We start from the raw sequence: 18,434 nt of genomic DNA, 5'->3' as shown, positions 1-18,434 counted from the left end.
ACCACTTAAAAAGACAAGCTTGACTACCCACCAAGGAAGTGTGTCTCCTAAGGGTCCAGTGGCATGACTCGACTAGAAAGTTAATTTTCTAGGAGTCAAGACTTGAGTTAGGAAGTGTATCACCTAACAAATAAAATTCGAATTACCCAATCAAGGAAGTGTGTCTTCTTACAAATGCCACTTGAATTACCCAAACAACAAAATGCGTCTCCTTACATTTGCCTCTTGAATTATCCAAACAAGGAAATGTTTCTCCTTACAAATACCACTTAAATTATTCAGACAAGTAAAAGAATCTCCTTACAAATGCCACTTAAATTATCCAAACAAGGAAATGTGTATCCTTATAAATGCCGCTTGAATTACCCAAACAAGTAAATGCATCTCCTTACAAATTCCACTTGAATTACCCAAGGAAATACATCTCCTTACAAATGTCGCTTGAATTACCCAAAAAAGGAAATGTGTCTCCTTACATATGCTGCTTGAATTACCCAACCAAGGAAATATGTTACCTTACAAATACCACTTAAATTATTCAGAAAAGGAAATGCATCTCCTTACAAATACCACTTGAATTACCCAAGGAAATGCGTCTCCTTACAAATGCCGCTTGGATTACCCAAATAAGAAAATATGTCTCCTATAGATTAAATGAAAGGACTTAACTAGAAAGTGCGACTTCTAGGAATGAAGGTTCAGTTTAGAAAGTGTATTACCTAATAAGTGCAGCAACATTGCCTTTTGCATTTATAGAAGTGAGAAATTACAACCTTTGATGTTTAGGATTTGAAATCCTTATTTGAAGGTAACATGTGTTCCTGTTTCATACAAAGAAAACTTATTAGTTTAAAAAGATGGTGGCTAGTTTGTGGCTTTAGCTTTCACAGCAATCGCTTTTGCCATCATCATATTTAATCTTGCTTCCAACCATTAGCATATATTATTGAATTGATGCATCATTAACCCAAACTCAGATTATCAAGAGTGACTCTGAAACAAACATAGTATCTCTGCTTTGCCATGCTCCTCAGATAAAACCTTTTAAATATTGGTATTTCCATGAATCCCTCAAATTTGTTTGCTGACAACATTTCTAAATGCCTTGTTCTAACTTACAATCATACTTCTTTCATGAGCTGACCTTTTGTCTTTCTTTGTGCCATTGAAGAAGTTAGTATTCAGTTTTGAAATTTTTTCTCACTTATTTTGACATTGATTTGACCCAAAGACATGAGAAAAATGACATTGATTTTCCATTTGAATAACTGACTAACAAAAATAAAAATAAAAATATAGAGAAGAAACAAAGTGCAATGAATGTCCCCATTGAAATAGAGAAAAGAAAAATTTATCTGAAAATGGTAGTCAACTCTAATAATTATGACATGCATTTTTTATTATGCTGCCGGATCTTTCTATCTAATTTTTCATCAATTGTTGTTGATTTAATGACCATAAAATTGAGTTGCTTCCATATGCCAATTGCACTAACAGACCACATTCAGCTAGTGACGCCTTGGAGGGTTTTTTTCCAACAATTCTCTTTCATTTTTCTTTCTCTCAGCTCAACATTACTCTAAGGCATAAGACTTTCTTATTCTTATTTCCCTCAACTTACCATTTTCTTACTGTTCCTGTGAGGGTTTTCACCAATAAGACTCTCATTTTTTATTTCTCTCTACTTACTATCGCCTTATGATGCTCATGAGGGTTTTTACCAATAAGACTCTCTCATTTTTATTTCTCTCACGATTCCTTATGCTAAGAAAGACAAGTAGTTCTCAAAATGCATCATCATATCCATTACATGCTTAGCCTTAACATTCTCAAAGATTGATCTGAAGGTCTTTCTTTGGTTGTAACTTAGATTTTGGATAAGATTAGAAGAAAAGATGGCATGAGGCCCAAATACCACTTGAAGTGGGGTGGTACTCAGAACTTTTGGAACTAACTCAACAATCGAGATTAACCCATGCCCCAGTTTCGTATGACCGGGTAATTCTCAATTGTTCATCTGGTTGGACCAAGCCCAAAGTAGGATTGCATACATATCTCACCCCCGAGAGAGGAGAATCAGGTCATACATAGTTTCGGCAACTTATTCTTTTGCTTGAATCTGATTTCTTTTTTTCTTTCATTGAATCTATTTTTCTTGGAACTCATTAATTTTCTTTCAATTTAACACATTTTTCTTCTTTTTTTTTGAAAATTTTCTGGATCTATTCTTTTACTCGCGACTTTTTCTTGAACTTTGCTGACTCTATCTTGATTCTAAAAGAGGGGTATGAAAGAAAATAAAACTAAAGCTCTCGGGGTAAACAAAGGATGACACAATATTTGGATAACAGAATGAAATGCCTTTGTCATTGTAAGCCCCAAATCTCGTACCCGAAATGCTACACGATGCTCATGACCCCGAAGGACCACAAGCTAACCCATGACTAATATATGTAACTAAGCACTAAATAATATAATGTAAATATGTGGAATATAAGATGTAAGGTCATAAGGTTCAAAAATGAACTAATACTGAATATAAAATAATGTTTGTAATAGGGTATAACAATACCCAAAACTGAAATAAATTTTCTAAAACATGTTGTAGTCTGAAAGCCTCTAAACTATCTGAAAACTGTGGAGTTGATGGGACATGTCCCCAACTAACTCCGAACTACTGAAATAATAAAATAATAAAATAATCATGCTATCCTCAAATGATGAGAACTCATTGTTAGTCTGGTTGCTGAATATCTGATCTACTAAGAATGCTTGGGAGCTCGTGCTTCTAAATCTATGGTATAAAACACCATAATGCAAATGCGACAGTACAATTGAATGTACTGGTATGCAAGTGAGTTAAGCTAAATGCAAGGGTTCATATACATGAACAATAATAACTGACTGATGAATTGAACATGAGCGCGTGAGAAATACATGCATGAATACATAAACTAGGATTGGGTTGTGACAATATTGAATACTAATGTACTAACATCTGAGTTTACTAATACTGGGATACTGAATAATTGAGTCTATTGATGATATGAATTATGGAGTTTACAGGTAACCGATATCTGAGGTTACTGGAACTATATTATTGATAACTGATAACTGAGTATACTGTTACTGAAAAATTATCTGAGTTCTTTACTGGACTAGGTGACTATATCTGACAGTCCTAAATCTGAAGAACTATCTGAGTTCTAGACTAAATTAGAAGACTGTATCTAGCAGTCCTGATTCTGAATGAACTAGTTAAGTTCTGTATTGAGCTGAGCAACTGTATCTAATAGTCCTGATATCTGTAGAACTAAACTGAGTTCTATTACTGAGACTAAATCTGAAAATAAGACTGTCGAAGGTAATCATTTAAATAACATGCCCCAAATCTGAACTGGTGGGGGTCCAACCTATAACCCTAGCTGGAAGGGTGTCAATACCGTGCTACAGGTAAAGACAAGCTGTGAGTAAACCCTCTCTGACAGGGATCTCTTTCGTCAACCCCTCCTGTAAGGAAAACTCAAAGGAGATGTATAGTCCCTAGACTCATAGGGGTACATCTCAACCTATGCTGGCTACGTAGTTCTGAAATGCAAGGATTGCTACTAAGGATCACACCCTCTACTGCTAACAGGTGAGCCCTCATCCCTGGGTTTACTCGGTGCTAGATCCTACTCCCCACTAAATAGACATTGAACTGGTTTTCCTAGTTCACATGAGGCATGACTAAGCTATTACTAATGGTACAGTTTTTAATGACTGCACTGGGTTCACTGAGTTTCATTGAATGATAGAATACTACTAAATTCTGTCAACTAATAGAATGCTATTGAGTTCTTCAAGCTAACTGAGTTACTAAGGTCTGAACTGAATACTACTAAGATCTGATAACTAACTGAGATTATAGAGATTACAGAGAATACTGAGATCACTGAGATTACTGGACTGATACTTATTTACTGAATTTTCCTGAGTCACCTGACTGACTGAGTTCTACTGATCATGGCTTGACTGTGAGTATTGTGAAAACTGACAGTTGCTCTAGGCACACAGCTAAATTGTCAGGTATAAGTACCCCCAGGACTCGATAGCATAATAAGTAAATCTTGGAACAAGCTTAAAAGGTAAACAGTTGCTACATGTTTATGATTCATTCATTTAGACATTTAAACAACCACTTGATATGCATTACTTGTACATGAATGGGGAATACGTATTGGCATACTATAACATGGCATTATTTTATTCTCATAAATAATTTGTCAAACACTTGCATGATACAACTTGCACATAACTAGCATGGCATGATTTATTTCACTTATTAACTCACATGAGCAATTCATCAAGCACTTTGTGAGCATAACATATGCACATAACCCTATACAATAAATAGGCATCATAATTCACATTCCCATTGACAAATTTCAAGGGTTTAAATGGTTTCACATGATACTACACATATATCACTTTACTTCACATAGATATTATAATTAAATCATGAACTAGAGAACCCATTAACATAATAGTCATAAACATAATCAAACTAAATCATGAAATTAATCAAAAACATTATCTTGAGTTTTTGAAAAGGTTTCTTAGACTCTAAGGGTGGAATAAACCCTTGGATGAACACTTGGCATACCTTAGTTGGTGAATTCTTGAAGGTTGATGGTGGCATTTCTTAGAAATTGAGTCTTGAATTGATAGCCCTAGGGTTTTATTCTTGAGGATTTTGTGAATAATGAATAGGATTAGCCAAAAGAAGGCTAAATTCTGAGTTCTGAGGGCAGAAGGGCGTGGGAAAAAAGATTGAATTAACCCTAAGGATACAACTTTTAAAATGACTGAGAACTAGGCACCGATGCTACGCGGTGCGTCATGGAATCGATGTGATAGTCAATGCGTCGCGCCATTATCACATCAAACCTCAGTACTTTGACCCTGGAAACCTACACCAATATCAACCAATGCGATTGGCAATGCGGCGCGCCAAGATTGCATTGGTTAACTATTTTGGGATTCCGAACATGGTCTAAACGAATTCTAAAAAATCCAAAACTTATTTGGGAACACCTATTGACCTTCCTGGTCATGAATTATAAAGAATACGAACCATTAAAGGACATTAAAATCACAAAATAAGACTGCGAACTTTCGAAGGCTAAAATAAACTAAGTCTGGAAACTTAGCTAGAACCTTCTAAGTATGGGACCCCCTTAACAAACATAAATAGACTGAATTAAGCTTAAAATTTTGTGGGGTCTTACAATATATCCTCCTTGGGAATATTCATCCTCGAATGAGACTGACTGAGATGGGGGAAATTATAAGCTAAAGTACATGCTGAACATGAATAACTGAAACATGAGTACATACATGACTGACATCACTAATTTGCTGAGACTTGTTCTGAGCATACATATCTGATGCATGATTTTATGACTAGCATGTCTAATAAGCTGAATATATTATACTAAACATACATATTTGATTCATGAATACATGACTGATCTGACACATGAATGCATGACTAAATATGCAATGGTAATTGATACCAAGTTTATCATGGAAATCTGAGCATGAAATTGGATAAGTTCAAGGGAGACTGTTTCCTTAAACTAAAAATTCTAATGAGCCTAAAATTAATTACTAGATATGCATGAGTGGAAATACATGAACATAACTGAGTCTGGAATGTGATACATGAGCTGTATATCATGATTTGAACTAAGTACCTTGAATACGTGACTTACAACTGAGATCAGAGTTTAAGGGTCAACTCATGAGTACCCCTCACCCCAACCTAAATCCATTACGACAAGAGAGAGAGGCATGTTTATGTCATGAAGATTCAGGGAATTGTAGTGTATCTCCCCCTTGGGGCACTATATCCCTTCAAAATACTGGGCTGACTTTGCTGAGCTATGAGGAAAGTTGTGTCGATGCACGAGGCACCTTCTATCTGAATATTTGATATCTGAAACTAATACATGATATATGAACTAGGATGAACCCATAACTAACTGGTTTTTCCATCTTAAAATGATCACATAATTATCTTAGAATGATCACATTAATTAGACTCTGGATAGTGCGACTAGATGGAAAGATAGGAAACCACATCATCTGAACTTATCTGTCTGGCTGCTAAACTGAATTACTTGCTACTTAAATAACTCATACTGGAAACTTCTACTCGATTGGAGCATTCCTCTGACACTCTTTCTGTAGAGTTCTAGTGACTAAAGGGAGAAAGTGAATCTTAGCTTGATCTGAGCAGGACATCAGAATAGGAGATTGCTATATGGCTAGGATTCTTATATTAGAAGACAAGGCCTATGAAACATCATTTAAGATAAAGTGACTAATCATTATGCACTACAGCTAAGACTACTAAAAAGATTCATGTGGATGCTGAGCACGAATGCATAAATATACTAATTTATCTGATTCACTGAATGACTAATAGCTGATTATTAGGTCTGTAAGGCTGAACTATACTTAGCCTGAAAACCTGGACTTAGACTATAGATTTATATAAATAAAAGGTAATGAATGACTGGGTAACATAAGGTAACTAAGCATGAATGAGTGAAAAACTATATTACCTTGAGAATGCAAGACCAAGCATCCAACATAATTTGAAAACATTCTGTAAACTAAGGTACTGAAATACCAATAACTAAATAACTGATGGCATATGCTATGGTCGGGTAATCCTAAAAGTGAATTGAGTTTATGATTTGAATGGACTAGGACTAGGACTGAGATTGTAGCTAAGATGGTAATAAGATTGTAACCGTAACTAAGACTATAACTGGGACTGAATGCTGGTTCCTAAGAACTGAGGGTTAGAATGGTACTGAAGTACTAAATTTTGATGGCTAAATAACTAATAACTGAAGGCCATGGTTCTGTAGGACTATCTGAGTCCTTTAATAAATACTGATTACTGAATGACCTTGTAAGTGAGGGCAAATAGATGAAATATTAACACCATGAATTAACTGAGGGGTCTAAACTATGGATATACGTAACATAGTCTAAATTTTTAACTGATCATTAGGAGCATAGCATGAGTCATATGGGTTGAACATACTGTAAAACATGATGTGAGTGCATAAGTCATGAGCTGCATAACCTGAGTCTGGAATTTCTATGTTCATGGGACATGATTCATAACACTGAGTGAACTGGGAATCCTCATACTAGGAACTTGAAATACACACGATTCTATGGAAAGTGTGAATATAAGCTGGGTTCACGGGATTATGACATGATGCATGCGTAAGTATCGTGATAGTTGAAGTACAAAACTTTGCATTAGGATAGGAATGGGTCGGGAATCATCTTTCCTTACTGATTTTCTACCCATACTGGTATTACTACTAGAACCTGAAGGCCTGGATTTCTGAGGTACTATCACCGAAAAGTTCCTGTATACCTATCGGGCTATGATAGACTGACCCGCTGGGTGGAGGATGAGAAAGGTCCCATTAATATCTGATCTGACCTTAAAGTTAACTGGTATGTAAAGAATTATAAAAGAAAAAGAAGCTCCTAAATATGAAGAAGTGTAAATATGTAAATGAGAGATCTGCAACATACCAGTGACTACATTAAGAGAACTTTCTTGATCTTGTCGGGACTGATGTGCATAGAGTCTATTTGGGCATTGTCCACTGATAGCGCTGGAATTGGCATCCTGCTGTTCGGGCAATCGGACTGAGCTGAAGGACGATCGTGCTGACTTCATGGACCGAGCTTAGGACAGTCTTGGACCTTGTGACCTGACTCGCCATATCTGAAACACATATTACTGCCTGCTATACACACACCCTTATGATACTTACCACACTCTTCGCAAAGCGGATGAGTGCGAATAATGCTTGCACTATTTTGGGATTTGGAGCCTGGCGCCCCATCCCTATGGTCATTTCTAAACTTTGGTACTGGGGCACTATCTAAAGAGGGAACTGGGACTGAAAACTTCTGACTATGCTGAGAACGGTTACCACCCTACGACCCTGGCTGAGAAAAACTATAACTACCTGTTTTGGCTCTCTTATTCCCTCTTTCCTTCTTCTTAAGTTTTTTCTCTTTAATCTGTATGGACCATAAGTCTAGATATGTCCATCTCCTTAGTCAACATCGCAGTCCTGCACTCCTTAACCACTCTACCTGAAACCCTTGACAGAAACTTGCTCATTCTGGATTTACTGTCTACTACTACATGGGGAGCATAACTGGCTAACTGAGTGAACTTGAGGGAGTATTCTTTTACACTCATGCTACCTTGTCTGAGATTGATGAACTCTAATACTTTGGCTTCTTTCTACTCTAAGTGAAAGAATATCTTTAAGAAGGACGTAGCAAACTCCTCCCATTCTATGGTCCCTGCATCTGTACCTTTTCCTACTTTCCACTACCTAAACCACGTATGGGCTATATCTTGTAGTTGATAGGTGGCTAACTCAGCACTCTCACTGGAAGTCACTCCTATGATATCTGTGACTTTTTAAACCTGGTCGAGGAACTCTTATGGATCCTCTTCGGACTTAGAACTGGAGAATATGAGAGAATTCATTCGGGTAAAGTCTCGAATCCTGGCTGAAGCTGAATTAGCCACTGGGTTGGCCAGAATAACAACTGGCCATTCATTCTGAGCTGTGACTAGATTGGCTAGAGTAGTGAACGCAGTTTTGAATTTTGCATAAGAAATATGTTCATCCAGGGGATCTACCTGAACAGGCTGAGGTGCTGACTGATTACCGGTTCTCCTTTTACTAGCCCTTTTGGAAGGCATATTCTGTAAATAAAAGGAAGAGTGGATTAGACTACGAGTTAAATTTGAGCTCATTCTCACTAGCACGACATGAATACTGAAAAAAGGGAACTGTTTCTAAAATATCTCATAGCCTCCTTTCCATAAGTGTGGTGCGCAACACATCCATGCATAAGACTCTACTTTATGGGGATTTTCAGACTTCCTAAGACACTGTTGAACCTTACGCTCTGATACCAAGTTTGTAACGCCCCAAATCTGGTACCCGAAACACTACACGGTGCTCATGATCCCGAAGGACCACAAGCTAAACCATGACTAATATCTGTAGCTGAATACTGAATAATATAATATAAATATGTAGAATTTAAGTTGTAAGGCCATAAGGTTCAAAATTGAACTAATACTGAATATAAAACAATATTTGTAATGGGGTATAACAATACCCAAAACTGAAATAAATTATCTGAAACATGTTGTAGTCCGAAAGCCTCTAAACTGTCTGAAAACTATGGAGTTGATAGGACTTGTCCCCAACTAACTCCGAACTACTGAAATAATAAAGTAATAAAATAAGCATGCTATCCTCAAATGATAATACTGAATACTGATGTACTGACATCTGATTTTACTAATACTGGGATACTATATAACTGAGTCTATTGATGATATGAATTACCAAGTTTACAGGTAACCAATATCTGAGGTTACTGGTACTATATTACTGATAACTAATAACTGTGAATATTGATACTAAAAACTATCTGAGTTCTTTACTGGACTGGGTAACTGCATATGACATTCCTAAATCTAAAGAACAATTTGAGTTCTAGAATGAATTGGATGACTGTATTTGACAGTTCTGATTCTGATGGAACTTTCTGAGTTCCGTACTGAGCTAAGCGACTGTATCTGATAGTCCTGATATCTATAGAACTTAACTGAGTTCTATTATATTTACTAAATCTGAAATTGAGACTGTGAAAGGTAATCATCTAATCGACATAGCTCGAATCTGAACTGTTGGGGGTCCAACCTGTAACCCCAGCTAGAAGGGTGTCAGTATCGTACCATGGGTAAAGACAAGTTATGAGTAAACCCTCTCTGACAAGGAGCTCTTCTATCAAACCCTCCTGTAAGAAAAACTCAAAGGAGATGTATAGTCCCTAGACTCGTAGGGGTATATCTCAACCTACGCTAGCTACGTAGTTATGAAATACGGGGATTGCTACTAAGGATCACACCCTCTACTGGCTAACAGGTAAACCCTCATCCCTGGGTTCACTCGGTGCTGAATCCTACTCCCAACTAAATAGACACTGAACTAGTTTTCCCAGTTCGCACTAGGCATGACTAAGATGTTACTGATGGTACAATTTTTACTGACTGAACTAAGTTCACTGAGTTTCGTTGAATAATGGAATACTACTGAATTCTGTCAACTAATAGAATGCTATTGAGTTCTTCAAGCTAACTGAGTTACTAAGGTCTGAACTGAATACTACTAAGATCTGATAACTAACTGAGATTATAGAGATTACAGAGATCACTGAGATTACTAGACTGATATAGAATTTACTAAATTTTCCTTGAGTCACCTGACTGACTGAGTTCTACTGATCATGACTTGACTGTGAGTATCGTGAAAACTGACACTAGCTCTAGGCACACAGTTAAATTATCGGGTACAAGTACCTCCAGGACTCGATAGCATATTAAGTAAATCATGGCATAAGCTTAAAAGCTCAATAGTGGCAACATGTTTATCATTCATTCATTTAGACATTTCAACAACCACTTGAGATGCATTACTTGTACATGAATGGGGAATACGTATTGGCATACTATAACATGGCATTATTTCATTCTCATAAACAATTTGTCAAACACTTGCATAATACAACTTACACACAACTAGCATGGCATGATTTCTTTCACTTATTAACTCACATGAGAAATTCATCAAACACTTGGTGAGCATAACATACGCACATAAATCTATACAACAAATAGGCATCATAATTCACATTCCTATTGATAAATTTCAAGGGTTTAACATAGTTTCACATGATACTACACATATATCATTTAACTTCACATAGATATTGCAATTAAATCCTTAACTAGAGAACCCATTAACATAATAGTCATGAACACAATCAAACTAAATCATGAAATTCATCAAAAACATTATCTTGAGTTTTTTAAAAGGTTTTTTGGACTCCAAGGGTGGAAAAAATCCTTGGATGAACACTTGACATACCTTAGTTGGTGAATTCTTAAAGGTTGATGGTGGAATTCCTTGGAAATTGAGTCTTGAATTGATAGCCCTAGGGTTTTGTTCTTGAAGATTTTGTGAATAATGAATAGGATTAGCCAAAAGAGGGTAAAATTTCGAGTTGTGAGGGCTGAAGAGCATGGGAAAAAGACTGAATTAACCTTGAGGACGCGACTTTCAAAATGATTGAGAATTGGACACCAACGCTATTAGCGACGTGTCGCATCATGGCATCGACGTGATAGTCGACGCATCGTTCCATCTTCACATCGAGCCTCAGTACTTTGACCTTGGTAACCTGCAACAATATCAACCAACGCGATTGGCGACGCGGTGAGCTAAGATCGCGCTGGTCCACTATTTTGGGATTCCTAACATGGTGTAAACGAGTTTCAAAAAATTCAAAACTTGTTCGGGAACACCTATTGACCTTCCTAGTCATGAATTAGCAAGAATAGGACCATTAAAGGACATTAAAGTCACGAAATGAGACTGCAAACTTTCAAAGGCTAAATAAACTAAGTCTGGAAACTTAGCTAGAACCTTCTAAGTATGGGACCCCCTTAACAAGCATAAATGGACAGAATTAAACTTAGGATTTTGCGGGGTCTTACAGTCATGTCAATTCTTGGAAATGCAAGTACATATCGCGCAGTATGACACTAAAAGATAAAGATCATTTGTGAAATTTTCTTACAACACTAACTTTAACTTAGCCTGTGTGTCACTACTTCTTCTGTGTTTGTCCAATATACAACTCCATTTTTGTCATACATTCCTCACTTTGAATGACTCATAATTTCATGGAGCTGATTTTCTTTCTATTCCTCTTGATATAGGATCTCGCATTTACTGTCTGACCTAATTGAGATATGCTTTTCAATTGATGACTAAGTTATTCATGTGATTCTCAAAATAATTACCTTAATTTTTAAAGAAGGCTTCAACTTGGTCACCCAATGTCTCAACACTATTTCTTTTTTCTCAAGCTTTTTCTTACTTTAGCCCTCTAATTCAAAATTTCATGATTAAAATTGAATTTTAAGATCTGGCTGAAAATTCTAAAAGGATGTCATAACACTAGAACCAACATAAAATGTACTATGTAAAGAAAACAAACAAACAGTACATAATTAAAACACAAAGGAAAAATAGACCTCCATTTAGTTAAAATAAAATATAGAAGGGTTTGAACATAAACGACAAAGGGACAAAATAAGATAGATCCCAAACAACAACCCTAAAATAATTCGAATATCAAAAAAGAAAACAAAATAAGCTACCAAACCCCCTCCTAGTAAAGAGAGGGGTGACTTCTCAATTGATAATCCTGGCATCTTAGCCACTGGTTTGCACATTAGCATAACTAGAGTTTTTACCACTGTCAATATGCTGCACCATAATCGATTTATCTTGAATCATTTTTTCTATTTCTGTTTTCAAAGCACGATAATCTTTAATACTGTGACCCTGAACATCAGAATGATATGCACATCATACATTAGGATCAAAATTTCTTGAATGTGGGTCAGGAGTATACCCAAGGAGAGGAGTGATCATGTTTTATTATACTAATCTTTTGATACGATTCTCCAATTAGCGTGAAACTATCCCTAGGCTTCTGCCTCTTTTCATTATTTGGCTTAGATTAAAGATCGGATCTAGAAGGATTTTGATATTTTTATAGAGTTGGGGGATGACTCTGAGGAGTTGGTGCATGTCATTGTGGGTAATATTGGGGTTGAACATGTGGTTGTGCATTATATACTTGATATAAAGGTGTGGGAATAAAATATAATAGATTTTGGGAGTAATTATGTGGAGCTTGGGTATGAATTTGGGTTTGAGACTGAGGGTAACGACGACGTAGTCTTCTTGACCATGTTCGTTGTCCAACTACAATTGCAGTTACATCTTCTTCATTCTTCTTTCCTCCAACATTTCCTGAACCATTTTGAATTGCTTGAGTAGTTACTTTCAATGTTGCAAAACTCACAATGTGACCAGTCTTAATTCCATCCTCTATCATCACCTCCATTTTGAAGACCTTAATAAATGACTTTCCTAATACAGGTAACAAGTGTTAATAATATGTTTCATCCTACGCTTGAATAAACACCTACACTATCTTGTTTTCTTTCATTGGTGGTTTCACCCTAGCAGCTTGTTCACGTCATCTAATAGCATATTCTCTAAACTTTTAGTATTTTTATTCTTCATATTAGAAAGGGATTTCTCATCAGGAATCAACTCCATATTGTAGTAGAATTTTGCACAAATTCATTAGCTAGGTCATCTTAACTATTCCACTTGTCGATATCTTGGTCAACAAACTATTACGAAGCTAGACTTGAAAGACTCTCACCAAAATAAGCCATGAGTAATTCTTTCTTCCCTCCAACACCCCTTAGTTGGTTATAATAACGACTCAAATGTGCCACTGGGTCCCATGCCCGTCATATTTCTCAAACTTTGGCATTTTAAAACCAAGAGGGAGATTAACACCTGGAAACATTCACAGATCTTTATACGATACACTTTTATAACCACCGAGCCCCTTCAAGTTTCTCATGGCATGTTCTAAAATCTTTAATCTGTGTGCCATGCCTTCTTGTTCTTCTATCAGAACAGGCTTCTCAGTGTTAAGAGAAAATTCAGGCGGGTGAGTGTAGCTGCAAGGACCAGTCAACTTAAATGTGGGCTCAAAAGCATGATACTGATCACCAGAAATATTCATTATAGGATCGCTTACAGAGTGAGGAATCACAACCATTAGATGGACATTAAAAGAAGGAGCTTTAGACGGGGGTGGCACCGCTAAATCTTGAACAACAGGTGGAGCCGAGTATGTGGCAGTTTTGTGTTGAGTAAGGAAATGAATATTGGAAGTGTTTGGATATTATTGCCCCGGAGTAGATTCTAATGCATGTTGTAGCATGTCAAAAAAGATAGGAAACTGTGCATGTGACACTAGAGCCAAGCTAGAAAGATATTCTCGATGTTCAGTGGGAAATGGAGAAGGCGACAACACATTAGCCCAAGCTCGATGCATTTCTATTATTTACTGCCTTAATTTTCGAATCTCTTCATTAGTTCCTAAATTCTCATTCTCCAAACTCTCTATCTGATTAGTGACAATAACCTCGATATCCTTGTTGGCCATAACTTTCTCTTCAACTTGGAACAATATGGAGGACCAGCCAAAATGCCACAAACCAGCCACCTTAAACTAATTGAATAAGAAATAACAAAGGAGTTAGAATGCAACACTTTTTCAAAAATCTTTTTCTTTATTTTCTCTTTGATAATAACACCGAACCCGAGAAGGGCGGCTACGTATATCACCCTTGAGAGAGGAGAATCAGGTGTGCCTAGTTCTTGAAGTTTGGCCACAAAATGGCCAATCAAACTGTGTTTCTTTTTCTTTTCTTTTTTTGAAACTTTAAGAAGAAAAGAAAAGTAAAAAATTGTCAAAAGGATTGATGGAAATTTTTAAAAATTTTTCAACTTTAAAATCTCTATACAAAATGAAACCTATGATCAAAGAAAAATCTTTTTGGATTTTCGAGATTGAATTTCATACGAAAATAAAACTTGAACTATTAAAGGAAAATCTTTTTTGTAGTTTTCTTTTAAAGATGTATATGAAATACCAACTCTAAATGAAGAGTGAAGAAAATATTTTTTTTTGGATTCTTTAAATAAGATCACCAAACCCTAGAAGGTTTGCCTACGTATCTCTCTCCCGAAAGAGGAGAACTAGGTGTGCGTTGTTTGTCCAGATTGTATAATTTAGGATTAAATAAGAAACTGATCCTTGACTTAAGCGACACGACCAAAGACAAACAATGAAAAAAGTCAATAAAATCCTTTTTGGATTTTTAATTTAACACTTCGTATAAAACTGACACCAACAACTACGAAAGAAAAATTCTTTTGGTATTTTCGTTATATGAAATGTATAAAACTTCTACCATCTTTTATAAAAACCGAATGTTAAAAAAATCTTTTTAAAATTTTTGAATTATGAATGCTTGCTAAAGTAAATAAAGGGAAAAATCTTTTTGATCTTTTGTTTTTTGAGAAAATGACGCACAAAAGGTATAAAAAAATCTTTTTGAATTTTTTTGATTGTGGAAAACAAATGCCATAAAGAACTCTAAAAACTATGAAACTCTTTTTTTCTTTTTGACTCACTTTTTTCCTCTCTCTTTTTCAACCTTTTCTAGCATAAACACATGATTTTTCTGAATCAGTCCATCAAATAACCCTATTACCCTCAAAGATGCAACAATTAGCATATAGGGATACTTTAGGGGTGAGTCTCCTATAAAGGACCAGGTGGATCCCGTTAGGTCTCAATATGATGCAAATAAACATGACCTAAAGGCTGACCTAGACCGAGGTCCACTAACAAGGCTGTTTGGGGGAGCATATGATCGATAATGGCTGCAATTTCTTTTCATCTACTTCATACATCCGACGGTTCCCCCTCCTAAAATAAGGGTGACTTAACTATAGTTCGTGCACACAATGTGTACTCTGAGACTTGTTGCGAAAGAATTGACTCTGGGTAATGCACATGATGCTAAATATAAAGCGGTAACACATAAGAAAAACACTGTAAACATGTAGCACGTATGCACTCAACAATGATAACACAATACAAACGATAACACAAACAAGGTGTCTATATACCTATAGTGTCACATTAAGCCGATACACCTCAATAATAAAGCTCGAATTTCGTCTTCCCCAACAGAGTCACCAGAGTTGTCACACCATTTTTTTACCAAAAAAGATTCTATTTAAGGTTGAAAAGGGTTTTATTATTAAGTGACAAAAGAAAATAATTTATTTCGAAAAGAACTTTTAACAATCAAAACTCAGAGTCGCCACTTGATATAAGTCTGGTGTGCCAAGTCACCTTTGCAAATCCTTTTTTCAAAATGATTTTGACTCTTTTAAACTGATTCGCGAACAAAGATTCTGGTTAAGGAATTCTGTTGACCAAGGGGAAGGTGTTAGGCACCCTTCGGTCCCATGGTTCGACCACGGTCGCTTCGTGGAGTATATCGGCTAGTACGACACTATGAAATGCATAAACCACACAAAACACACAATGAGGAGAACAAACAATCAAACAGTCCAAAGTCCAAAAAACAATGTCCAGTCCAATAACGACGGAACAGATCATTACAATTATCTAATGCCTTAATTTGTGTAAAGTACATAATTACCAATACATCTCCCGTATGTGGTAAATAAGATTAAATAAACAAACTTTTAACGGTCTACTCTCAACAAGTGAAAATAAATCCTATATGAACAAATAATTCAATCATAAAAATTCAACTTTTATGTGGTAAATAAGATTAAATAAACAAACTTTTAACGGTCTACTCTCAACAAGTGAAAATAAATCCTATATGAACAAATAATTCAATCATAAAAATTCAACTTTTATTTATCACTTTCAATTTTAGTGGCCCATTCTATAGAAAATATGTTAAACCTATTTATATTACTGAAAAAGAATCCATCGAACTATAACTTATCAACTACTACTTAATTTATCTTTTCGTACATTTTATTCGATTTTTCGCTACGCCTACATTTTTACTATATCATTTCTTTCAGAAGTTAAAAAAAGAAGAAGTTTATTTCATAAACCTACCTACAATTTTAGGTTTATAATACTATCATCCTTTGCATTTATAATATTGCATTTATCCTTTTTTTTTTTCTAGACGGTTTTGAAATGCATCTTTAATAGTAACTGATTCATCTATGTTATAACACATAATGCCGCAAATACTGGGTCAGGTTGTTGTACCATGACATTATGCTCTGTAAACACAAGCATTGCAAGGAACAACAGTACAACTTTCAATGCCATTGAGAGATCAGGATTAATGAGTTACAATATATGATCTTATTTTTTTGATTGGTGTGAAAATATGGTCCTCAAAGGGCATTGTTTATAGAGTAAATATAGTGTAAGACTGAAGTTTTTTAGATTGTATTTAGACCTAGATATGTTTTGTGTGATGGAGAATTTATCTTCGATCAATGGCAGAGTTATCTTTGTTCAAGGAGAGTCATTTAAGATAATTTGTTAGAAAATTACATTGTTAGATAGGTAAACAATTACTTTTATGTATATGTGGAGTTATATACTGAATCTCCTTGACTTTATTGTGTGTTTACCTTTTTATATTTTGATTTCATTATTAAAAATTTGGTGTGAACAAATAAAAAAGGTTATAAAAATGGAACTATGTTAAAATGAAAACAAAACTGATATGAATCAGTGGTCCACTCTTAACAATTAAAAAGCAAATCAAATATGTAGAAGAATTCACCAATGATCTACGCTCAACAAGTAAACAAACATACTATGAAACATGTAGAAGAACTCACTTCTATGTAGTCTAACACCTTATTTCGTCTATGGTATATAATTCCTAGTAAGTATCTCCAACATATAAGTCGGGGGTCTATCGGAAACAGCCTCTTTACTTCACCTGAGGTAGTGGTATAATCTGCGTACATTCTACCCTCTCCAGACCACACTAGGTGAAAATACACTGAGTATGTTGTTGTTATTGTTGTCTCCAACATATGGTAAATAAAAGTTTTTAAAACTAAAAGTTTACTGCCCTATGTGAACAAATTACTCCAATATACATCAACCAAAAAATTAAAATTAAAATTTCATTTATCACGTTCAATTTTAGTGGCCCATAAAATATATTTTTTTTTTAATTTTAACCAAATATTATCCAATGTCTTAATTCGTGTGTGTACATAATTCCTAAATATATATCTCCAATATTATGATGTAAAAAATATTTTAAAATCAAAAATTTAGTGATTCACTCTCAACTGAAAACAAACCCTGTCATAATCCAAGCATAAAAATTCAAATTTTCTTTATCACTTTCAATTTTAGTGATCCATATTGAATAAACTTTTTTTTTTTAAATTTTAATCAAGTAGTATCTAATACCTTAATTCATGCATGGTAAATAATTCCTAGTATGTATCTTAAAAATGTAGTAAATAGTAAGAACTTAAGAAATAAAACTGTAATGGTCCACTCTCAACAAGTGAAAACAACCCCTATATCAACAAGTAATACAATATAATTCAATCATACAAATTCAAGTTTCATTTATTACTTGCAATCATAGTTTTCCAAAATAATATTCTTTTCAATTTTAACCGAATATTATTTAACGACTTTATTTGTGTGTGGTCCTAGTATAATATCTCCAATATATGGTAAATGAGATTACTTCAAAATGAAAAAACAAAAAATATACAAAAAATTTATATACTAGTATATATATATATACTAGTTTA

This window comes from Capsicum annuum, chromosome 7 (assembly GCF_002878395.1).
Source record: "Capsicum annuum cultivar UCD-10X-F1 chromosome 7, UCD10Xv1.1, whole genome shotgun sequence".
Taxonomy (NCBI): domain Eukaryota; kingdom Viridiplantae; phylum Streptophyta; class Magnoliopsida; order Solanales; family Solanaceae; genus Capsicum; species Capsicum annuum.
Note: the sequence above shows the minus strand (reverse complement) of the source record.